Source organism: Stegostoma tigrinum, chromosome 14 (assembly GCF_030684315.1).
Source record: "Stegostoma tigrinum isolate sSteTig4 chromosome 14, sSteTig4.hap1, whole genome shotgun sequence".
Lineage (NCBI taxonomy): Eukaryota > Metazoa > Chordata > Chondrichthyes > Orectolobiformes > Stegostomatidae > Stegostoma > Stegostoma tigrinum.
The window spans coordinates 29930224-29956267 of record NC_081367.1 but is presented as its reverse complement, the minus strand read 5'-3'; the positions used below and the strand labels follow the sequence as shown (position 1 = coordinate 29956267).

Here is a 26044-nt window from a genome sequence, read left to right as displayed (position 1 = left end):
CCTGCCAACAGCAGGTGAATGACAGCTTCAGCTTCTGGCAACATTTCCTCTCAGCTGTGCAGCAACACAATTGTGCCTTAGATGAGAATGTACATCATATGGGACAAACAGGCCATACCACACCACACGGCCATTTTAAAGAGCCATGCACATTCAATAAACAGGCTGTGCATAGCAAAGGAGAAAAAGCGAAAAATTTATTCCCATGGACGTCCCACCAGATCTTGCAATTGGAAAAGGGAAACAACAAGAAAACTTTATACATTGTAAATTGGGCTTTGAAGAGCAGAGCTGTGCTTTGAAGCCCTTAAGAAAAAGTAAACTTTAAAAATAAAGTTTAAAATGTCAACATCAATTTTATGGTGCCTTGGGCCTTGATTCGGTGTTTGCCACTAGATTTGATTGGTTCGAGTACTAGCATTATCACCATATTTGGCTTGGCAGGTTACAATGGGGTTCAAGTGATGACATTAAATTCTGACATTGGAGTATTGATGAGTTTCCAATCTATTTCCAGTGAGTAGCAACAACACTGGCTGAACCTTGACTCATAAATAGAAGTGCAAGAGAATACAGCTATTAAACACCTGAAGAGCATTTTAGTTGTTCACTCGTCCTGACTCTGAGCTGAGCAATGTTTAATATTGGGCATTATAACTCAGCAGCACAGAAGATGCCCAAACCTGTAATGCAATCTTCTATGATCTCATCGAATCCCTAAAGTGTGTAAACAGATCATTCAGCCCACACATACATGCCAACCCTCCAAAGAACTTCCCACCCAGGCTCAACCCCCTAACTTAGCCCTATAACCCTACATTTCCCATGGCTAATCCACCTAATCTACTCATCCCTGGACAGTATAGGCAATTAAGCATGGCCAATCCACCTAATCTGCACATCTTTGGACTGAAGGTGGAACCTGGAGGAAATCCATGTAGACACAGAGAGAATGTGCAAACTCCACATGAACAGTTGTCTGAGATTGGAATTGAAACTGGATCCCTGGCACTATGAGGCATCAGTACCAACCAACCAGCCACCATTGATGTTATTGGAGCTGCACTCATTCAGGGAAGTAGGGGGTATTCCAACACATTCCTGACTTGTGCCTCGTAGATAACAAACAGGCTGTGGGGCATCAGGAGGTGAGTTTCTCATCGCAGTATTCCTTCTTGCAGCCACAGTGTTTATGCGGTGAGTCTAATTGAGTTTCTGGTCCATAGCAGCCTCCATATTGTTGATAATGGAGGATTCAGTGATTGCAACACTATTGAATGTCAAGGAGCAGTGGTTATATTATTTTTTTTATTAGAGTTGATCACTGCCTGGTATTTGTGTGGTGCAAGTGTTACTTAGCACTTTTCAAGCCTAGATATTGTCCAGATCTAGTTGCATTTGAACATGGACTGCTTCACATGTCAACATGTGAGAGTCGAATCAGGTGGGTGTCGGGAGGGATGTGTTTTCTGCCAATAGTGTGCCCTTTGACTTTGGTAACTGCTTTCTGAGATAGAAAAACAGAAGAACAAGCACTGCGTTGGAGTTGCCAGATACCCATTCACACTTTCATGCCTGGAATTGAGGCTAATTTTATCTGGCAGGTAGGAGAATGGTAAACTGGATATCAATAAGGCTAATAACTAATAATGAGATGTTAAGACATGCCAATGTATGCAAAAAGGCTTCTTGTCACTCACCAGTGAGATTCCTGTCTCACCGTTAAACATTTCATTGGAAAATAGAACATTTTGCTCTTGACATTAGGAATCTCTTCATTGCTGATTTCACGGGATTTTCCCTACATTCCTTTCAAAATCTTCGGAAGGTTGTGCCCATAGAATGTTAATCAACTACCAATTAAATACACCAGCTATTCTACTTTCCACTGATATCAGTGAGAAGCAAAATCAAAAATAATGTGAACTTTTATGATGGGGCAGGTTAGGTTAAACTTAGTCATAATCAACAAAAAAAAAATAGCCTGTCTAATTTATATTTAAGTGTGCTTAATAGATTACAAGAGTGGGAATAGATTGAATTAATAAATAAATTAAGTATTCGCTACCAGTGTGTAACTTCTTACTTCATTTTATCCAAGGCCTAAAATGCTGACGGACAGAAGAGAGGACATCAGATTCCAAACTACTGCCTTCTAAAATAAAATTACTTTTTCTTTTTCAGCCTATTCTAATCTATCACAACCTTGAGATGTCTCATGTGAATCAGTTTCCTTTTGAGAAGATCTTATATTGAGTGGTCACCTTTACACTGCACATGCTTGTTGCATCCTGTACAATCAGTGCTAAATTCATCAGCATGGAAGATATGTGCAGGATGTCCATGCGCAAGTATTTTAACATGTGAATTAGGCAAAATTAAGGGGTGTTTTTGCTCATAAGCTTCTGGGCATTTCTAAATTTCAGAAATTTGTTCAATTTGGGCCAGTTGCCACTGTAACACTACTCTTGTATGCTTGAGCCAGAAGACAGTTTTGTGAGCAGGTTCTACCAAAAAATTCTTACTTCCCGCGATTACAACATTCATCGAGCACTTCTCGTTTTCTGGCATGTCTTTGTCAGCTTTGCAGGACCGACAGATAATCCTTGCTACAACTGAAATTAGCCTGAATGTTAAAAATCTTTAATTGAAAACCAGGAGCTGGATCGAAGGATAAGCCCCTTAATGATTTAATTCAATCCCTTGCTATTTCTGTGGTAAGAACTCATTAAAGAGAAGAATATCTTGCTCACCAACACCCCTGCTTACTAATTTTCCTCATCAAGTAACATACACCCTCCAAATTTAGATCACCTCTCCTCCTTACTACTCTTCCTTACTTTAGTATTCCATTACTCCTACTCTTTCCCTATTCCTTACTCTTCACTTCTATCTCTCCTTCCTGTCTCCCTCACACCTTTCTGCTCTGCCCAATTCTGCTCTTTCCTCTCCTTTTCCTCTTTCATACCTGCATCATAGTAACCTTGGTTTAGTTACCGATTTATCTTTTAAATTCTGGTAGACCTGACTACTAGACTTAGTTAACTGATCCCCTACTTTAGCTTAAGTGATTAATGGGTGTTACTTCAAAAATTCGAAGGAGTTACAACACTTAAAGTAAATAATCAAACTTAAAAGCAATCAAAAAGAATTATTTTTAAACTTTTATAATTGTAACACAGTAAAGTTGTCACTGCTTCACAAACAAGAAAAGGGTTTTGGAGTGTTTTGAATCTATTCACTGTACAATATGTAGCCAACTGCTCGAGGCTGTAATAGTATGCTGGTATGAAGTTAGTTTGGACAATTTGGAAAGTTTATCATATGAACTTGATAGAAGGGCATTGAATTCATTTTGGTATGAACTTGTTAGTAATAGCAAAAAACAACTTCAAGTGACAGCCAAGCTTGGAACAAATCTCTAGTTTGGAAATCGAGTGATTTCTTATTCTATTTAATCTGAATGATTTAATGCAGGGGTTGTACCATTAGTTTTCATGGTCATTATCTATTCTATAACTATTTTTGTTTTAGAAATAATAATAGTAAAATTAATATTATTACCTAAATAAATCAAAATAGGGACCTGGCTATAGCTTTGGTAGTGTGTCAATTTGGGCCATTGCATTTTGTTTTAATCTATATTTAAATGAAATTGTGGGATTAATAAATGCTGATTTTCATCCTTGGAATTTAAAACTGTAGACTTTTCTACAGGTCTTTCTACTAACCAGCACATTTTCCTTCATCAAGTTAGTTCCTCTAGAGAACAGTGAAGGGTGTAAATGCTTGGTTTATTTATAAAGCAAAATCTCCTCTGATCCTCGGGCAGTCACAGCCTCCATTTTTTTGGATAGCTGACAACATCTCATCTGCGACTCCTCAAAATTATTGAAGAGCAACAAAATCAACTGAAAGTATAACACATTGCATACCCCAACAAACATATGATCTTTTAACTTGCCTTCCTGCTAACTGCTAGCTAACATTGCAAATTGTTTCCTCTCCTCAGGTGCTGGCTGTATGCCTTTCAAAATTATATTTCCTCAGAAAAAGAAATAAACATAACTGCCCCACTTTTTAAAGAACTTATAACACCATGAACAGCAGCTCTTGGACATGTCCATACTGATGAGTTTTAAACTTTGGGCTCCAGCAGCATCTCTGACTTGGACAGGCAAGGAAACCAATTGAATTACAATTCAATTGGATCATGGGTTTCCTATGGTTTACTTTGAATGATGAACCATAGCCTAATAGAAGGCGAGTAGTGCAATAACAGTGGAACGTGTTTCCTTCTTTCGGCAAGATATAATGCCTATACCATTGCCCACTCTATAACTGTTGTCTGATATGCTTCAACAAAGCCAACTAATCTCTAGGTATAGAGATAGTAGGAACTGACGATGCTGGAGAATCTGAGACAACAAGGTGTAGAGCTGGATGAACACAGCAGACAAGGCAGCATCAGAGGAGCAGGAAGGCTGATGTTTTGGGTCTAGAGCTTTCTTCAAAAATGGGGGAGGAGAAGGGGATTCTGAAATAAATAGGAAGAAAGGGGGAGGTGGATAGAAGATGGATAAATGGAGAAGATAGTCTCTCCACCTATCTTCTCATTTATCCATCTTCTATCCGCCTCCGCCTTTCTCCCTATTTATTTTAAAAACCCTTCCCCTCCCCCATTTCTGAAGAAGGGCCTAAGCCCGAAATGTCAGCTTTCCTGCTCTTCTGATGCTGTTTGGCCTGCTGTGTTCATCCAGCTCTACACCTTGCAGTCTATAGGTGTTTTGCCTGTGTGTCTTCTCAGATATGAACATTTAGAGCTCACTGATCTGAAATATATCAAAAATTCTCAACATAACCACAGGAGGATCTCAACTTCTATTGTTTTCCAGAATTGGAATTGCATTAAATGGCAAGAAGGTCGATGCTGGTCTTTACTCAGATGGAGATTTTGAGAGCCTGGAAAAGCTGTGATGGATGCTAGACATACCTGTTCTTTTTTCAGAACATCAAAGATTGTTCAAGAATGTCTCATGTAAACCATCTGCTGATGATGAGTTCTAGTTGCAGACAGATGCTGAAATCCTTATACTGTAAAGAAATTTAAAGGTACTGCACAACTAAATAAACAGGCTACATACAAATAAGGAAACATGGGTCATCATCCTCATCAGCACCATTAACTGATGTGACATCTGTATTCTTGATTTAGAGATCACATTCCAATATCACTGCAAACACAAAGCTTGACACGATAAGATTGGCTTTGTACTAGTATTATTTAAATCATCAAGTATCCAAATTGCTGATACAATTATTGAAATAAACTGAGGTGATCCCCTCCCCTCTTCCAAAAAAGTGTTCTTAAGTATTCTGGAGTGTTTTTCAAGATGATGTGATGATCATCAGGATTTGTAAAAGGTTTGGAAGGACGGGGCTGTGGGGGTTCTGTTGTATGGGTTGTGACAGCTTGGTCAGAGGGAGACATGCCCTGAGAATATTAAAGGTTGAATTTCCATGAAGCATTGCATCCATCACTTTAGAACTTGCGTTTTACCCTTTGCCACTTTACAATTATCTATATGCTGCAATGCTTTTGTGCAACTTCCCTTTAAGAGTAGCAGGCTGGTGGTATCACGGTCAGGAAACCAGTTCAGGTTTTCCCCTGCCAAGTGTAGCAGCAGAACTCGAATTACTACTCCAGGGCAACCCAACTTTTAACCTCATATGCTGCTCCCATTACAGACCAGTGTTCAACAAACCACAAACATATGGAACGATCTTTAAGCATGGTATTGCATGAAGAAGCAGATCTGTCAGGAAAATTACGGTTGGGGTGAATTGCTAATCTCCACCTCAACTAATTAATGGTGAATAATTTGCTCAGTACGGCATCAGATTGCAGTTCAAAGCTGGTAAACAACAAATACATAATAGTTTGATAAACAACCACAAATGTCAAAGTGACATCAAATGCTCTCTCCTTGAAAACAGCCTTCAGAGCAATATCAAGTGGTAATTGCTAGTTGAGGCTGTAGATTATGTTTATATTGAGGATTAAAATCACTGCCTGTGTTGCAACATGAACTGGGTGAACTATATGCTAATTATTATCAAAATGTTTCATGGGTCATAAAGTGTTAATACCATCATTTCACAATTCAGAATAGCAAATGACAAAATTCATCATTAAAACATGTTTCTCTGCTGTTCTTTATTTTTGTTTCCCATCACAAGGCTGGCAACCAAGTGGAATACTTAAATTGACAGCACTCTCAGTTGGAGTTGAATTTGTCATTACAAAATGGACTCCAAAAGCTAACCATCCATCAAGGTCAGATCATCCAGCACTGTTACTCCATGCTTTGGATTTTGTTTTGGAGTAAGTCTTTAGCATTTTTATAAATTTGTGAAGGGAAGTAAATCATGGAAAATCAGGACATCTTGATACAGTATTACTGAGAATGGTTACTAGTATAAACACACGGAGCATTCTGAGACTGATACAGTTGGAAAAAGGAGTGAGTCAAACAGTCAGGACAGGCAACAGAAAAACAGAGAAAGTGATAGGACTGATAAATTAAACTGCATTTATTTCAATGCAAAAGTCCTAACAGGTAAAGCGGATGGACTGAGAGTACGGTTGGGGATGTGGGACTGGGATATCATAGCAATTGCAGAGACCTGACTCAAGCATAGTTAAAAGCAGCTTAATATTCTCGGTATAGATGCTGTAGGAAGAATAGAAAGTAGGGCAAGAGATGAGGGGGTGAGGTATTTTTGATTATGGATAACATTATTGCTGCACCTAGGGAAGATAATCCTGGGAATATGTCCAGAGAAGTTATTTGGGTGGAACTGAGAAATAAGGGAAGAATGATCACCTTATTGGGATTGTATTATAAACCGACCTATTGTCAGCAAGAAATTAAGAAACATATTTGTAATGAGGTCTCAGTTATCTGTGAGAATAATAGGGTGGTAATGGGAGTGGATTTTAATTTTCCAAACATAGACTAGGACTGCCATAGTGTTGAGGGCTTGTACAGAGAGGAATTTGTTGAGTGGGTGCAAGAATATTTTCTGATTCGGTATGTGGATGTACCCACTAGAGAAGGTGCAAGACGTGTCCTACACTTATGAAATAAGACAGGGCAGGAAACTGAGGTGTCAGTGGGGAACCATGTTGGCATTAGTAATCATAATTCTATTTGTTTTAAAATAGTCATGGAAATGGATAGACTGGATCTAGAAATTAAAGTTCTGAACTAGAGGAAGGCCAATTTTGATGGTATTAGGCAATAACTTTCAAAAGTTGATTGGGGGCAGGTGTTTGCAGGTAAAGGGATGGCTGGAAAATGGGAAGCCTTTAAAAATAAGAAAATGAGAGTGCAGACACAGTACTTTCCTGTTAGAGAGAAGGGCACAGTGTAGGGATTGCTGGATGACCAGAGAAATTGAGGTTTTGCACAAGAGAAAGGGGGAAACTTATGTTAGGTATAGACAGCAGGGATCAAGTGATTCACTTGAATAGTATAAATGCAGTAGGAATGTATTTAAGAGAGAAATCAGGAGGGCAAAATGAAGACATGAAATAACTTTGACAAATAGGGTTAAGGAGAATCCAAAGGAATTCTACAAATACATGAAGGACAATTAAGTAACTAGGGAGACAATAGTGCCCTTTAAAGATCATCAAGGCCGCCTATGCGTGGAACTGTATGAGATGGATGAGATGCTAAGCACATATTTCGTATCACTGCTTACTGTGGAGAAGGATTTGGAAGCTATAGAACATGAGGAAATAAATGGCGACGCTGAAAAATATCCATTACAGAGGAAGAGGTGCCAGATATATCCCTGATCAGGCATATCCAAGCGGTCTGTGGGAAGTCAGGGAAGAGATTCTTGGGTATCTTACTGAGATACTTGTATCATCGATAGCCACAGGCGAGGTACTGGAAAACTGGAGGTTGGCTAATGTGGTGCCACAATATAAGAAAGGTGGTAAGCAAAAGCCAAGGAACAACAGTATGGTGAGCCTGGGCCTTGCACTGATGGTGGGCAAGTTGTTGGAGGGAATCTTGAGGGTCATGATTTACATGTGTATTGAAAGACTAGAACTGATTAGGGACAGTCAACATGGCTTTGTGCGTGGGAAATTGTGTCTCACTAACTTGAAGAAGTAACGAAGAGGATAGTCAAGGGCAGAGTGATGGAAGTGATCTACATGGACTTCAGTCAGACATTGAACAATGTTCCTCATGGAAGACTGGTTTGCAAATTTCGATCAGGTTGAATGCAAGGAGGACTAGCCATTTGGATAAAGAACTCGCTTGAAGGTAGAAGACAGAGAGTTACGATGAAGCCTTGCTTTTCAGGCTAGAGGCCTGTGACTAGTACTATGCCAAAAGATTGGTGCTGGGCCCACTGCTTTTCATCATTTATATAAATGATTTGGATGTGAATGTAGGAGATATAGTTAGTAAGTTTGCAAATGACACTAAAATTGGAGATGTAGTAGACAGTGAAGAAGGTTGCCTCAGGGCATAACGGGATCTTGGCCAGATGGGCCAATGGGCTGAGGAGCAGCAGATGGAGCTTAATTTAGATAAATGTGAGGTGCTGCATTTTGGAAAGGCTAATCAGGGCAGGACTTATACACTTAACAGTAGGGTCCTGAGGAGTGCAGCTGAAGGAAGAAACCTTGGAGTGTAGGTTAATATTTCCTTGAAAGTGGTGTCACTGGTAGATAGGATAGCAAAGAAGGCATTTGGCTTGCTTGCCTTTATTGGTCAGGGCGTGTGAAGTTTGCGGTAGATCATATCACGGTAGTACAGGACATTGGTTCAGCCACTTTTGGAGCACTGCATGCAATTCTGGCCTCCCTCCTGTAGGAAGAACGTCATGAGAATTGAAAGGGTTCAGAAAAGATTTATGAGGCTGTTGCCAGGGCTGGGAGGTTTGATCTAGAGGGACAGGCTGTTTTCTCTGGAGCGTCGGAAGCTGAGGGATGGCCTTATAGAGGTTTATGAAATCATGAGGGCACATGAATAGGCAAGGTCTTTTCTCCAGTGTGGGATGGTCCAAAATTAGAGGGAGTAGGTTTAGGGTGAGAGGGGAAAGGTGTAAAAGGGATCTAAGGGGCAGCTTTTTCACACAGATGGTGTTGTATGTATGAAATGAGCTGCTAGCAGAAGTGTTGGAGACTGCAACAGTTGCAAGATTTAAATGGCTTCCGATTGGGTACATGAATAGGAAGGACTGAGAAGGATATGGGCCAAGTGCTGGCAAATGGGACTAGATTTATGTAGGATATCTGGTCGGCATGGGCAAGTTGGGCCAAAGTGTCTGTTTCCATACTATATATCTCAACGATTCTATATCGGGAACAATACTTTCTTGTCTCAATGTCAACACAAGAGATTACAGATTGACACAATCGAAGTTCAAAAGAGACCAACAATTTGTTAAAACTTTACAAGAAATCTCCAAGGACAATACAATGGAACAGTGGACTAGTTAGTTTGTTTTATCCAAAACAGTGTGGTCATGCTGTGTCTCTGTCAGTGCTGTACCATTCAAAGATTATGCACCAGCAAAATCAAGCTTTGCAATACTTTTTTTTGTGAACGTAGACATCTGCCAATCTAAGCTGATATATAATCTCTATCAACGAGGAGTAAATTATGCTAAGAATTTAAAATGTAGTCCAGTTCATCAGTAGAGCGTCACAATGTCCTTTATATTCCACTATAGAAGTCAGGTTTTATTCACTTCTGTTCTAACAAGTTTTTAATAACTATCAGGAAATAAATTTTTTAAAAATTCTCAAGTACCTCAAACAACACTGCAGAGTGTTGAGGCACGTTTTCCAAATCTGTCCCCTTTGTTTCTCTCTGTTGTTGGTGGTTTTGTGCCTTAAAATTGAATGGACCCGACTAATCTCCTGTGTCAAAGTTAATTGCATCCTCTTAGGGTTGTTTTTGGGCTTTTGCTTTATTACCATTTGAATAGCTTTTTCCTGAATCAGATCTCCTTTGGACTGTTTTAAATCTGATAAAGAGTCACTAGCAATTCCAACAATTCTGTTTTTGAATTGATTTTGATTTGAACCCACCATTGTCACTCTTCTGCACTAATCTATAGCAGTCATGATTTAAATCATTGCTTGTTTCACCTGGAAGCTGAACTCTTCCATTAAATTTTGTGCTTTCAAGATTTTAATTAGTTCTGAGGTTGAAGTAATTGCCAAAGACTTTTAGTTCCTCTTCAAAAGCTCTGTTGTTCTTTTCTGTTGCACTGAAAACTTTCCCCATGTTGTGCAGCTATAATGAAGGATTTTTGCCATTCTTTGCTAAAATTGAAGATTCACACCTTTTTGCTAGTTTCATTGAATGAATTTCATTGTTCACAGTTTAAGTAAGGAAATCCCACTTCAGTCACAATTTTATAGAACTATTTTAAATCCTTGAATTTTAAGTAAACAATTCCCAACTTGATTATGGTTCTTAAGAAGGAATCCTCACATTTTCCATGCCCTGAATAAAGTCTCCCAAATCTTCTATTCCCTTTAGGCTAGGCTTGGTTAGATTTTTAATCTGCCCAGTGTTAACATTTAATGACGGTCTTTTGATGTCTTGTGCCTGTGAACTTGGATTAGAAAATTCTTGTGTCTGTTTACTTCCATTTCTGCAGCCACACTACATGGTGCCCACTCAACATGGTGGTGACACTCGATCTGAGCTGCAAATAATTTATAAGCTCCTCTCTTTTCCATTTTGGATTATTGTGCCACCCGAAGTTTCCTCTAAGCCTGACACATAGATCCTCCAACAATCTGTTCACTCATTGAACTGCGATAAAGGACCACTCCCACAGACCACTGTCTCATGATACAGCCTATATCTGCTTTGGAGTTGCTAATTCTCCTTCTCCAGGGAGTTGATAGTTCTCCTTTTACAGGGCTCACATGTCTGAAATATTTCTATCATTCACTGACATATTATTCCTTGTTAAGGATTGCCACAAGGGATATCTAATCAGTGTTCTTACATTTTCAGATTTTTCCTGTTGGTGACAGTGCTGCGTGAGCTGGAGACTTGAAGCTGAATCTTTAGATCTCATGCCATTGCTCACCATACATTGTACGAGCAGTCAAATTAAATTTGCTTGAAAATGACAACTCACTAAAAGCCATGAGCTGCTGCTCATGATGAGGGTTGCTGCCACCCTTCTCTTTAGGGATTAGAAATTACAGGGTCTGTTTAGTCTGGTGTGGTCAAGGAAACTCTCTTCAGAGAAACAGGACTCACTCAGGAGGTGGGGGTTGTGAACAAGCATGCTTGAATTCATGCTCCAATATTCCTGGAGTCATCACAAGTACAACATTTTTAAATCATGTTATCCAAAGTCCCCAGATCACTCAACTAACACTCCCAAAGTGAAAGAGAACACTCATTAGGATTTTTGCATTAAACAAGGAAAACAATATTTAATGCAAACAGATCAGTTTGAAAACAATGGCCAGAAAGAGACACAAATTACTAACTTACAATTCTGTATAATTTAATTTGACCCCTCTTAAAACAAACCAAGCAAAGAGACAAGATAAAACACAAATGTTACCCTTCACTATTTTACATGTTCATGAGAGTCTCTTTAGGCTCAGAGACATGCAATCCATTGGTAATGATTCATTACTTTACCCTAAGTATGTTTCCTTAAATCAATTTTAATAGATCTTTTACCTCATGGCTAAGAATTAGTTCAAATGGACCAAATCCAAAAAAAACCAAAAAGTTCAATTGGGGAATCTCTAGTAGCAAGTGGTAAGAAGTATAATACGTTGTCACAAACCTGTAGGTATTCTCAACAGTAGACTTTACTCATTGTTTTGAGTCTGATGATTTCTCTCCAAATTCCTTGTGCTTACGGATGATAGATGGCAGATTAAAATTGCTTTACACACCAATTTGCTGATTATCTACAGGGAAATTTTATACACAAAGTTAGAACCGTGTTCACATTTCATTCAGTACTCCATAGTAAGTAATAACTATTTGTTTTCCCATAACTACCTGAGCTGTAATTGTCCATAAAATAAGAATTTCTATAAATTGTGTTGCCATATTCATAACTGTAAGGATACACTGATACATTGCTTCATTTTGATTAATGGTCATGTACAATCATTGAATATTTGTCTAAACTGTTCTTCAAAAACTGATATAGGAATTAAGATGCCAGTTTAATTAGATACTCAGGTGTACATATTAACTGATAAGTGTGACATATTTTACAGAATTGCACTATGCTGTTATGAAATCTTAGTCACATAAAATTCCTGTTTAATTATGCTTAAGTTTCCCTATTCCCGCACATGCTACTATAGAAATTTCATGTGCTAATCATAATATCTCCTTAAGAAGAGCAAGAGTCCATTCTTTGCATGCAGGTCTGTGAGGATTTCTTCTTCATCAGAATTCTTCTTCATGCAGTATCACTCTGGAACTCCTTCAGCCTCCACTTCAGTGTGAGCTGCTTGTGATAATTTAATTACTTCTGGATTTGCTTTCTGAGCCTCAATTAATGAAGGTATGCTAAATACTTGCTATAAATGATCTCCTTCTTAAATAAAGTTTCAGCTACTCTAACATTTACTTCTGGTATGGCTTTGACCTCTGGATCACTGCTGTGATCAATTGTACATTGGCTTTGTTACAAAAAAAGCCTAAATGAACCCGAAACTTTCTCATGGCTCTTGGGGTGGGTGCCCCACTATTCCAGGACTCATCATATATGTGAAAAGAATTAAGCAAGCTATCAAGATTTCCCCATTTACCAGACTAACAAACTCAGGTTAAAAGACAACACTCGTCAGGTTTTTCAGAGATAATGGGAACCGCAGATGCTGGAGAATCCAAGATAACAAAGTGTGAAGCTGGATGAACACAGCAGGCCAAGCAGCATCTCAGGAGCACAGAAACTGACGTTTCGAGCCTAGACCCTTCACCCAAAACATCAGCTTTTGTGCTCCTGAGATGCTGCTTGGCCTGCTGTGTTCATCCAGCTTCACACTTTGTTAACTCATCAGGTTTTTTATACTTCACAATAAAACAGCTTTTTATTTCCAACAGATTGGCTTTAATTATTGGCAGAAAATGAATGTGAATTCTTAACTGATAACTCAAAGTAACTCTAACAACTAAAACACACATTTACAATCAGATGCACAAAAAGACAAGTTGTAAATATGGGCAAAGAACAAAAAAAAACAAAATTAGTGAAGCACCAGTTGCGATTAGAGGCGTTAGTAAAATGTTTTCCTTCACCCCTTTTGGTTTCTTTCAGCTTTTTAAGGAAGAACTGAGATTGAAAATCAAAATATACCCAACATATTGTTCACCAGTTGAAGATTCATCCTTTTAGCGCTGGTCCCTGAATGCACTTTCTCCGCCTTTTCTCCTTTCAAGAAGGGAATTTCCAGTAAGCTAGCAGCTTGGGATATTCTTTTACTTCTCCACCCAAAGAGGGAAGGGAGAGAGTGGAAGAGACGATTTCTCCTGCATGGGCTGGATGTTTCTGCTAAACTGTCCTAAAATAACGCACTTACTCAGGAACCAATCAAAAAGTTTCTACTATGATGAATACTGCTGAAAACACAAAACTGGCTCAGGTTGATAAAACAAGCAGAAGCTCATTTTTTTTAAAAGGTTTATTCACAGGATGAGGGTGTCGCTGGTGAGGCAGCATTTATTGCCCATCCCTAATCGGCCAGAGGGCAGCTAAGAGTGAACCACATCGCTGTGGCTCTGGAATCACATGTAGGCCAGACCAGGTAAGGGTGGCAGTTTCCTTCCCTAAAGGACATTAGTAAACCAGATGGGTTTTTCCAACAATCAACAATGGATTCACGGCTATCATTAGACTCTCAATTGCAGATTTTTTTTATTGAATTTAAATTCCATCATCTGCCGCAGGACTCAAACCCAGGTTCCTAGGACATTACCTAGGTTTCTGGATTAACAGGCCATCGCCTCCCTCTTTAATGAAGAATATAGAAGAGCGCACCAGAATCAGCATCAGCTACAGCTATATAACAATAATATAGTGCAAGACTGAAAAAGATACAGTACAGGACTACCTCCTTGCTAAACAGCAGGACCAGCATGCTGTTGACAGAACTAAATTCTCCCAACACCAATGAATCAGATCAAAGCACATCCAAACACATCCAGCAATGAACAGTGGTGGACATTTAATCCAGTCATGAAGGAAGAGGAGGTTCCATAAACATTGATCATCAATGATGCTAGGTCCCAGGAACCAAACAGAAAAGACAAGTTGGAAGCATTTGCTATTACTTTCAGACAGAATTGGAGAATGAATGATTCATTTAGAGCACTATGATGGCTCACTAGCTAGCATTGCTGCCTCAGTGTCAGAGACCCAGCTTCAATTCCAGCCTCCGACGACTTTCTGTGTGGAGTTTACACATTCTCCCTGTGTCTGCACAGGTTTCCTCCCACAGTCCAAAGGTTAGGTGGGTGGGCCATGGTAAAATGTACAGTTATAAGGATAGGGTGGGGATGGAGCCTGGGTGGGATGCTGTTTGGAGGGTCAGTGCAGACTCAATGAGCTGAATGTCCTCTTTCTACACGGTAGGAGTTCAATGATTTGTGTCTCCTTTTGGAGGTGCCGAGCATTAGAAATACTGGTCTTCATCCAATTTGCTTTACCCCTTGAAGTATCAAGAAAGAACTTAATATGTAACAAAGGCAATAGGCCTCTGCAAAATCCTTTAATACTAAAACTTGTGTTCCATAACTATCCATACTTCCAAATATTCAAATCTTACTGAAATTATGATTATTTCCCAGATATGTTCTGTTCACAATAAGCTAGACAAACCAAATCTAATTTATTACTGTCCCATCATCCTTCTCTCAATCATCAGCAGAATAAAAGAAGTTGTTACTGACAGTGATATAGAGAAACACTTACCCACTAATTAGCATTCGCAGACGCCCATTTTTTTTTCTTCCAGAATCACCTGTCTCTTGGCCTCATAACAGCCTTGTTCCAAATTATGAACAAAAATATCTGAATTCCAGAGATAAGCTTAGAGTGAATGCTCTTGTCATCAAAGCAGCATTTAACCAATTGTGGCATCAAAGAGCTCTACTAAAATGAAAATTAATGAGAATCAGTGGAAAAGTCATTGATTGGAATCGATCATAGCACAAAGGAACACTGCTGTGCTTTATTGTTGCCGAAATCTCAGATACAGAGCATGGCCGTAAGAATTTTTCAGAGGGAAGTTCTATGCCCAATCATCTTCAGCTTCTTTGTCGGTGAGCTTCCTCTCATTGTAAGGACAGTAGAATGATGTTTGTTAGGTGATTGCAACATTCAATTCCAATCATAACTCCTCATAAAATGAAGCAGTCCATGCCTACATGTACCAAGACATCGGCAACTGCTGGTTTGTGATGATAAGTAACAAGAAACATTTGCTCTACGCAAGTGCAAGACAATGACCATGTGCAAGATAGAACCTTAACACTTCCCCATGACATGCAACACTAGTATCACAGCCTCCAGAACCACATTCCTGGATGTTATGATTTGCTGGAAGATTAACTATCTCAGCTAGATAAATATTTCAGCTGTCGGAACAGATTAAAGGCTGGGTATTCTGAAATGAGCAATTCATCCCCTGGTTTCAAAAGCCCGTTCACTATTTACAAGGCATAAGTGTTGAAAGATGACACAACCCAAGGCAAGCCAACCTTTTACATTGTTGCTCCATTTAGCACATTAATATGCATTCCCATCACAACTTTGACCTAGTCATAGCAAAGTACATTGTCTGCATGATACACTTTAGCAAATCATAGTTGATTACAGCTTCCAAATCCATAACATCTACACCTAGAAGAACATCAGCACCTGAAAGTTACCCTCTAAATCACACACAATCTGACTTTGAAGCTTATTTTTGCTCCTTTCCTGTTGTTGTGTCAAATCTCTGGAATTCCCTTACTAACATTACTGTTGCTATCCATTTACCACATGTGCTACAGTGGTTCAAGACCACCTTCTCACCACCTGCCCACATCCCATTAACAAACTTTAAAAATGTGACCTTGATAGGTCTTTAACAGAAACAAGTACATCATTATTTAATCAAAGATGTTTATTAATCTTTTGACTGTACTATAAGATGTAAAACACAAATTAAAATATGATACTTAAGCCATTAGGTTTTAATACTCAATACAAAAATGAGCAAGATGATTTAAAATTCAATTTACATCTGCATTTTGAATTTATAATAAGAAACTAGCCAATAATCTTATCTGAATAGGAGATTCAGCTTCACTGAATATTACACATATTTGAGTCAGCAGTTTGTTGTCTTTAGGTGCATTTAAAGATTTGAAACAATAATCTGGGTTGTTGTTTCCATGTATTACTGAGGGTAATATTTTATTGTTGGAGATCTTCTCCATTTGATTAAAAAAATCATTAAACCAGGGCCATATTTGGTTCAGGTGGACAATAAATAATTACATTTCGAGGATCTTTGTCATCCTCACCTTCCACTCCACCAGCCTTCGTATTTAACAGCCCAACCTTGCATATTTTTGTCAGCTTCTGCACAAAGCCACCAAAAGCATATTTTCTATTGCCCTCCCAGCTCAGGGTTCCAAGAGACGCCTTCCCACTATGATACCTTTGGGATCTGGCTGAGAGATTGGAGGGCTGACAATATGGTCAGAACATTATCTGTATGATACCCTGCAGCAAATCATAGTTGGTTACAGCTTCCAAATCCATAAAATCTACCACCTGGAAGAACACCAACATCTGAAAGTTATCCTCTAAGTCACACACAGTCTGACCTTGAAGCTTATTCTTGCTCCTTTCCTGTTGTGTCAACTCTCTGGAATTCCCTTTCTAACATTACTGTTGTTATCCATACACCACATGTGCTACAGTGGTTCAAGACCACCTTCCCAAGAGTAATTAAGGACTACGAGAGGAGGACATGTTGAACATGTGTAGAATCTGCTAGGTAAAGCCTCCCAGGTGCCTTTCTGGCAGCAATAGCTATGCCCCTAACATGCTGGTGCACCATGATCGCCCCGCAACATTGTCTAGGCCTGCTGGCTTGTCTGACACTGGCTTCCTTTCTAAACCTACCTTTTCCGACAGGACAATTGAAGCACTTGTAATATTGGGATCATAGTCCATCTTGACAAGAAGAGACATTTGTCTTACATTACAAGAGGTAATTTATTGCAATGATAGAAATAAAAGTTACACTAACTGGTTAGGTGTAATTAATTAAGGCTATCAGCATCCAGGTTACTCTATCTGATCCAATCACAATTTCATACAAGATTGCATGATTCTACCCCCAACGACTGCACGACTTTGTCAGCTTAGGTAGAGCTTAATGCAACTCCAACATTAAGTCTTTTAGAACTTTACTTAACAGCATCTTATCCCAGGAGGTACAATCACAGTAATGACCATTTCAAGCACTTATGCTACTGAGACTGCTAAGATGTCAACCTATTGGTTGGATGATGGCCCAACAGCAACATGTTAATCTACCAAACATCAGTCATATGGTCTGTCTGTTATACTTTTTGATCCTAGTGGCAGAACTACAACTGGGAAAACTCAGCCCAATCCACAAAATTGGGATCATCACCAAGAATTTCTGCCTGAAGAAATGTGGACAGAGCTTATGATCTTATTTTACTTTTCTTTTTATTTCTGAGAAACCATATGTGTTCTTGAAAACTCTCTGATCTATTGGTCAGCAAAGTCATTCACAACCCAGCTAAGTCATATAGGTCCCAGCTGAGATCAGAGTTTTGATTCTAATGAGTCCAGACAATAACTTTGGCCAGTTTTGATGGGTGGTTTGGTAGCAATATCAGTTAGAAATGAACTGGCTACTCCATGGTCTTATTTAAATTCCATACTAAATAAGAAGTCAAGAAACTGGAGTTGATGTAGAAACTCAGTTGTAATCCTTTTGTCTGAAAAGGAATACCATAAGAACTTCACAGCCTATACATGTTGATGCTTTTATGAAGGGGCAGCAGAAACATCACCTAGAGGCTACCTAGAAAGGCCAAAATACAATATCAGGGTTATCCCATGTGGGTTACTGAACTGTGAATGATGTGGAAACTGACAGCAGGGAGGCTAAAAATCCTTTCAAGATCAGGAGAAGTATTGGTTGTTGAATAAAGTAACAGTTCTGAAATGGATCCACATGGTGACCCTTAGGTTAAACCACCGCCAGCTGTCTCTCTCTCATGAGAGAGCAGTCCTATAATCTGGTAGGACCATGGTGATTTTATTTACCATTCTGCTCATGTCACACTTAACCTGTAGATGGAGACAAAGAGTTCTACTCAAGCTTTCAGAGGGAGCTGATGTATCTTAATCATTTCCCTAAGGTCTCAGTAATTACATCTGACCAAAAGTAGTTTCACTTACTATCATACAATAAATCTTCTTAAAAACTGTGCGTCTTCTGTAGAATGACTACCAATTATTAGATAGGCCCAAGACAAAGCAAAAGACAAAGGAGGATTAATAGCAGTGAACTAGCTACAAACAACTTTAAGCCAAAACCACATTCTGGTCAAAGTGAAAAATATTACAACATAGTAGGAGTGGGGAGTTGTCAACAGGAAAGTGAAATGTTACTGGTCACATGAAAAGGAAGGAAAACATTTTTTAAAATGACTATTTTTGGAACTCTTCTGCCTTGCTGCTAAGTTCATCTACTGGGAAAATCTTTACAGCTTATAGCCCTGGCAGGCAAGTTAAAAAAGTTAAAAATGACCCGAAACATCAACTTGCCTGCTCCTCTGATGCTGCTAGGCCTGCTGTGTTCATCCAGCTTCACACCATGTTTTCTTAGTTAAAAATGTAGTCAGGTCTCAATGTCATTGCTGGATCATGGCATGCATATGTTAAGAAGGTTCTATTAGCTTTGAGTTGCCATCCTTACTGCCTGCTCAGATCAGCAGAATAGCATTCAATCCAACACTTGATGGCTGCAAGGTGCATATCAATCTAGATAAGATTAATTCCTCACTCTCGCAAATCCATTTTAGGCAGGGAAGACTAAAATCACTCTTTGGTCTGTGCTGCAATATTTGGCCTCAGCAAAGGAGGCATAATACTAGAAATAACCCCAATATACCTAAATTAAGGAGGATAAAATTGTCCAGAGCTTACTTATGTGGTCAAAATTAAATGGTACTTGCTAAAACTGGTATTTGTAGATATTAACCTTGGATGTAACTCCCTTTATAAGATTCATACTTGAATACTTGAGTAACAAATTAGAAATGGGCTGACAGCAATCGAAAAATTTTCTATCATAAGTCAGAAAAAGAGTGACAGATGAAGGGAAAATTTGACAAAAATACATTTTCAGATTCATTTTCTGAAGCTATACATTCACATTACAAAGCAAAATTACCTTGATTTAAAATATTGGCTGTTCACAATAATGATAGCACTATAAAACTCAGATTGCCATAACAACTTGGGCTATAAACAGTGGCCAGTAATTGCTGCACAAAGATTTGTTGCTTGCTCTTTGGTATTATATTTATAGCACCAAATAAAAAGCAAAAACAACAGGAGGAAATAATAAAAACTGATAAAACCTACTCGTTGATTTATTGCAAAAAATCATTTTTAAAAAGTGCTATCAAGCATAAAACACTAATAATGAGCAGATTTTTGTTAATATATTTAGAATAATGATGCTTTATATATCACACCCAGAGTGTTACATGGCCTAAACAAATATATAGTTCAGGGAATTTGGTAGCAGGATGGGAATTTGTTGTAGAAGGGAAGTGCTGCTTTTTGCTTGCATTTTTGGTTCGTGGTTTGTAAGGTGTTTTGTTTTAAACAGGATAAATTGAAGCCCAGTATTAGGGACCCAGCACAAAACAGAGTGGAATTTCAATTACAGAAAAACCCGCAGGTTCATTGGTTGGTAATAACTATTAATTTATCTACTTATTATAGGTTATTTTCAGATTGAAGGTAAATAGGTGAAATATTTACAGGTTACAAACTAAAAGACCAGTTGGATATTTTGAAAAGATCAAATTAAGAACTAAATAAACAAAATAGATTTATACACCTAGGTGATGTGTTGTACCTGCATGATGTGGGAGCTGGTGGACCTCATTGTGGTTCATGGGGACCACAACTGTAGAAAGTGTTAGTTGCTTGAGGAACTCCGGCTCAGTGTTGATGAACTAGAGTCTGAGCTTTGAACACTGCGACAAGTCAAGAGGGGTGCGAGTTAGAGATAACAAGGCGTTAAGCTGGATGATCACAGCAGGTCAAGCAGCATCTTAGGAGCAGAAAGCTGACATTTCAGGCCTAGACCCTATACCAGTTACCTGAATGCTGTGTTTAATGGACTGTCACACCCCTTAGATTAACTATCTCGAATTCCATCAGTTGTCAGGATCAGGAGGGTGTGACTCTGAACAAGGCAGGGAGAGGGTTCCAGGAGGTAATGCTGAAGCAGACTCAGCTTTTGAGCTTGTCTAATAGATTCGAGATTCTTGCTCCCTTTGTGGATGAGAGTAGGGTGCTGTAATGAATAAGGGAAAATTGACCTTAGCACCATGGTACAGGGAGCAATTCATGTAGGGGGAGAAAATAGAAATGTAGTTGTAATCAGAGTACTGTACTCTCTGTTCTCTGAGGCCAAGATCATAAGTCCTGTAGGCTGTGTTGCCAGTCTGGTGCCTGGGTTCTGATAGCTCACCTGGGCTACAGAGGCACTTGGAGTGTGAGGGGAAAGTTCCAGTTGTTGTAGTCATTGAGGGTATCAAGACAGAGGTAGAAAGATGAAGGAAGTTCTGTTGAGGGAATATGAGCAGCTCGCATCAAAATTAAAAAGTAGGGCCAAAAAAGTAATAAAATATAATTGCAAGAGATTTTTCAGAAATCCAAAAGAAAGAGAGGGGTAAGAGTGGATATCAGACCGCTGGAAAATGAGGCTGGAGAAATAGTAATGGGGAACAAAGAAATGGAAGAGGAATTGATTTGATACTTTATATCAGTTTTCACAATGGAAGATACTAGCAGCAATACCAGAACATCAAGAGAGTTAGGGGACAGAGGTGAATGTACTGGCCATCACTAAGGAGAAGGCGCAGGGGAAGCTGAAAAGTCTGAAGGGTGGATAAAACACCCAAACAGGATAGACTACACCTTGGAGTTTAGAAGGAGATAACTGAGGAGATTGTAGAAGTGTTAATGGTGATCTTTCAGGAATCACTGGATTCAGAGAGGGTCCCAACAGACTGGGAAATGATTAATATAACACCCTTGGTTAAGAAGGGAAGGAGGCACAATTCAGGAAACTATATGCCGGTTATCCCAACATTGGATGTCGGTGAGATTTGAGAGTCCGGAGTACTTGGAAGTGCAAGGTAAAATAGGACTGAGTCAGGATGGTTTCATCATGGGGTAGTCATGCCTGACAAATCTGTTAGAATTCTTTGAGGAAGTAATGAGCAAGTTAGACAAAGATGATCTATTTAGAATTCAAGGCGGCTTTTGGCAAGGGGTAGAGCATGAGGCTGCTCAATAAAATAAGAGCTCATGGTATTGGGGCCAAGATATTGGTCTGATTAGAGGATTGCCTGACTGGCAGAAGGTAAACATGAAAATGTCTTTTTCAGGATGGCAGCTAGTGAGAGTGGACACAGGGGTCAGTGTCACAGCTATTCATGTTATATTTTAATGATCTGAATAAAGGAACTGAAGACATTGTTGCAAAGCTTACAGATGACAAAAAGATAGTGAAGAGGCAGGTCGTGTTGAGGAAACAGGGAGGCTGCAGATGGACTTGGGCCAGCTAAGATATTTGGCGAATAAATGACAGATGGAGTACAATGTATAGAAGTGTGAAATTATGCATTTTGGTGAGGGGAGCAGAGGTATAAACCATTTTCTAAATGGGGAAAGGCTTTAGAAATCTGAACCACAAAGGGACGTAGGAGCCCAAGTCCAGGATTCTCTTAAGGTAAATATGCAGCTTCAGTTGACAGCAAAGAAGGCAAAAGCAACGTTAACATTTATTTCGAAAGGGTTAGAATATAAGAGCAGAGATGTACTGCGAGGTTATAAAAGGCTCTGGTTAGACTGCATTTAGAAGATTGAGTGTGTTTTGGGCCCTGTATCTAAGGGAGGATGTGTTGGTATTAGAGAGGGTCCAATGGAGGTTTACAAGAATGATCATCCTGGGGGTTATGACCTTGTCAAATGAGGAGCTGTTGTGGACTCTGGGTTTGTACTTGATGGAGTTTAGAAGAATGGGGCGGTGGAGGGGGGGGGTGTTTCTTTGAAGCTCACATGATATTGAGAGGCCTGAAAAGAGTGGATGTGGATAAGATGCTTCTACTAGCAGGAGAGACTAGAACCCGACAGCACAATTTCAGAGTGAAGGGACTATACTTCAGAACTGAGATGAGGAGGAATTTCCTTCAGCCAGAGGATGGGGATTCCGTGAAACTTATTGCTACAGAATTCTGTGAAGGCCAAAGCATTAAGTGTATTTAAGATAGAGATAGATAGGTCCTTGATTATTAAGGGGATCAAGGGCTACAGGGAGAATGAAGTTGGGCAGCATATCAGCTTTGATTGAATAGCAGAGCAGACTCGATGGGCAGAATGGCCTAATTCTACTCGTATATCTTGTGGTCTTATGTAGGTCGGTGGATTCCCAATTGTAACTATTCTTGGTTTTTAGGATTGTACTTGTGGTGTGAAGGGAAATACTAATTTCACAATGCAAGATATGTGCTCAAACTGAATTTCCAGTAGATCAAAACGTGGTTAACTTCTTGTATTTTAGGAACATGTTATGCAAATGTTTCTTACACTGTTATTCCCTGGGTGATGTTACAGCACAACACATGAAAATTAAAAATGGATTAATTGGGATTACATGAATGATTATATCCTATCTCATTAAGTTGCAACTGCAGATCCATTTCAAAATGGGCTGTTACTGCTGTTGTTTAAACAAAAGCTGTTGTCAATCAGACTACCCAAGAACAGTCATAACATCCCTTTAATTTAATCCTATTTTAAAGAGGCTCACAACAGTCAAGTATTTGGGTGACATACTGTGTTAAACATTTTAATGCTGCATACTGTCATGTAGTGAGATTACAACTTCCTTATTGATTTATCTCAATACAATTGATCTGGTTCCAAGGCATGAAGAGTCTTGTCCACAATTAGATCATATTTCAAACAATGTAGTTCATATTAGTGTGATTGAAAAATAGCCCATTATTACTAATTTAGAATTTAGGATACTTTCTGTATTTTTCATAACAACTGTCTTTGGCACATCATCTATAATTTTATTTTCATTCTAATAGGCCTTTGCCAGTGCTGATCAAGGTAAATAAAAAGCTGCTTACAATAACAGTTTTTTTTTGCCATGGTGTGGATAAACTCAGGGCAAATGATACTTTCATCCGAGAAATCAAATGCCATTTTTATTACATGAAACCGTGAGATTTTTTTACTGGTGCTTTGGAAACTTCAATATATTTAAGTTTAACCCCTGACAATCTAATGAAACAGGGATTGAGCAGCAAAATGGTGTGTGGCATGTAGCTGCTGATGTATTTGTTATTCAGTAGTATTGGGATCATACAATTGGGTTTAATTTTACTAGAAGGAATCCCTATTCTTTGAATTTGATTGCACTGAATTTTGTCTGTGGTTCAGATTGCGCTGGGGTGATCAGTGCATAGGATTGGCAGTAAGTGAGGAAGGGATGGATAATTCTGCAGTTGGCAGTACTGTAGTAAGGATTCTGGGGTTTGTTTTCCTTGCAAATGGGGCTGTTGGCATTCTTTGATTTAATACTATTGTGAAGAAGGATCTGGAATTTGGCAAGTTACATTTGTCCATTGAAAGAAAACTGTACTGGTTTACCTTAATTAACCTGTATTTACGCAAATTCAGTTTTGTTCTGAAATATCACTTCTCAAAGATCTCCACCACTGGAGTTAGAATGATTGGCCTGCTATTGAAGTGTTTATTTTTCCACCTTTTTATCAACAAGTGTGTAATATTTGCAATTCTCAAGTTCTTTAGCCATAACCTATGCCTTTAAATCTCTGCTTGCTTCTCTTAGTACCACAACCAGTCTTGTTTTTTCAGCCCACACTCTATACCTGCCACTTACTCCCCACTCCATCTTCCACGCAAGTCATCCTGCCCTGTGCGACCTCTGATGAATGTTTCCTATTACGTTGTAGCCCGAATTAATGCATACCATGCACTTAAACCAAATTTGAGGTGTAATTGGTTAATGCAGAATCTTGAAGTCAGGTCAAGGTCATACAGCATTTCTACTGCTGAGAACTTTAAAGAATTCTAGACACCACTGCTTTCACAATTGCAGCAGCAGCCAGTTGAAATCAGTCGGGAAGCAGCCTTCATATGAGAGGTGAGATTCTTAACTTTAATTCTGTTTTCTCCTTACAGATGCTGCCAGACCTACAGAGTTTCAGTAGCAATTTCTGCTTTTGTTTCCCAAATGCATGTTGCTTTGGGTGGTATGTTCAACTCCAACATATCTATTGCCTTCCCTGTCTGTCTGCTCTGTGCCAAAAAAACAACCAAAATATTTCTGATGTAAGTTACATCAGATGATGTGTGGTCATGCTGTAGATGTTGTTATTTCAGAGACTGCACAGCAGGAAAAAAAGTGGTTTGTGAGCTTTTGCTTTGAAACTTCGGACACTAGAGTTAATACAGCATAACACCATCTACAAGTATGTGGGACCTTCCGGCATGGGGCAAACCATGGTCTGTCTCCTCTACTAATCAAGTTAAAGTATTCTTGCTGAGACAAGAATAGAGCAGGGCTGATATTTACTGGGCCAAGATTTCCGATTGGTGAGGAATTCTGGACCTGAAGCTCACACTTCCCTGACTGTTGCTTGGTTAATTTGTTTCTTTGTTCTCACCTGGAAGCCAGCCTGATTAATAGGTTTCCTTGTTGGATGAGAAATTCTGCAGCAAAGACCAAAGGCTAGAAACAGGAAGAAGATGAGCACTGTTAGGAAAAGTGATATACGTGGCATTGGAGGAGATCAGGTTCAGTGTGCCAAATAGAAAATAAAAATATTGCAGATGCTGGAAATCTGAAACATAAAGCAGAAAATAATGCAATTAACTCAATGGGTCTATAACATTTGTGGAAACTGAACAAAATTAATGTTTCAGGTGTATAATTTCCTTCTAATTTTGATGGAAATTGAAAGACACAGCAATTCGGTTTTGCACATGTTAAGAAGCAGAGGAAGGCAGAGACAACAGAGATAAATGGAGGCTTGTCACAGAGAGAAGAAATTAAATGGCAACAAGGTTAACAGAGCAAGGTGAAAGGAATTGGTAATAGGATGATCGTTAACAGATCAAATAACAGATCGGTCTGTAAATGGTAATAACAAAATCATATCAAGTAGCTGCTCTCTGAATGAAATGAAAGCAGCAGTAATGATTTGAAATTGTTGAGCTCAGTTTTGAGTCTTGAGGGCCATAAAGTCCTTAATTGAAAGATGAGATGCTGTTCCCCAAGCTTCCATTGTTCTTCATTAAGGCAGCACAGGAAAACAAATAATTAAAGCAGGCCAAGCTGTAAAAGGACAAGAAACTGGAAACTCATATTCATGCTTGCAGAGTGAACAGAAATAATCTGAAAAACTGTTACCATATCTGGATGTCCCCATGTTGACAGGACTGTATCAAGATTAGAGAATACAGCCTACAAAGTTGGAAGAATAACAAACAAATCATTATCATTGGAAGGAATTGTTTGGGTTCTGGATAATTGGAAAGGAGGAGGTAAGGAGGAAGGATGATGTAAAGGTAGGTGAATTTTAAAGGGAAAGCAATTGGTAGGGATGATTAAAAAGCAGAATGATCT

The 26044-nt window shown here is 39.0% G+C and overlaps 1 long non-coding RNA gene across 1 annotated transcript in view; it reads right to left on the bottom strand.

The window, feature by feature from the left end:
* Positions 1–26044, bottom strand: part of LOC125457855 (uncharacterized) — a 233549-nt gene that overhangs the window by 107021 nt on the left and 100484 nt on the right. The window contains exon 2 of the long non-coding RNA XR_007248683.2: positions 11863–11989. This is a non-coding gene — a long non-coding RNA (uncharacterized LOC125457855). The remainder of the gene's footprint in view (positions 1–11862; positions 11990–26044) is intronic.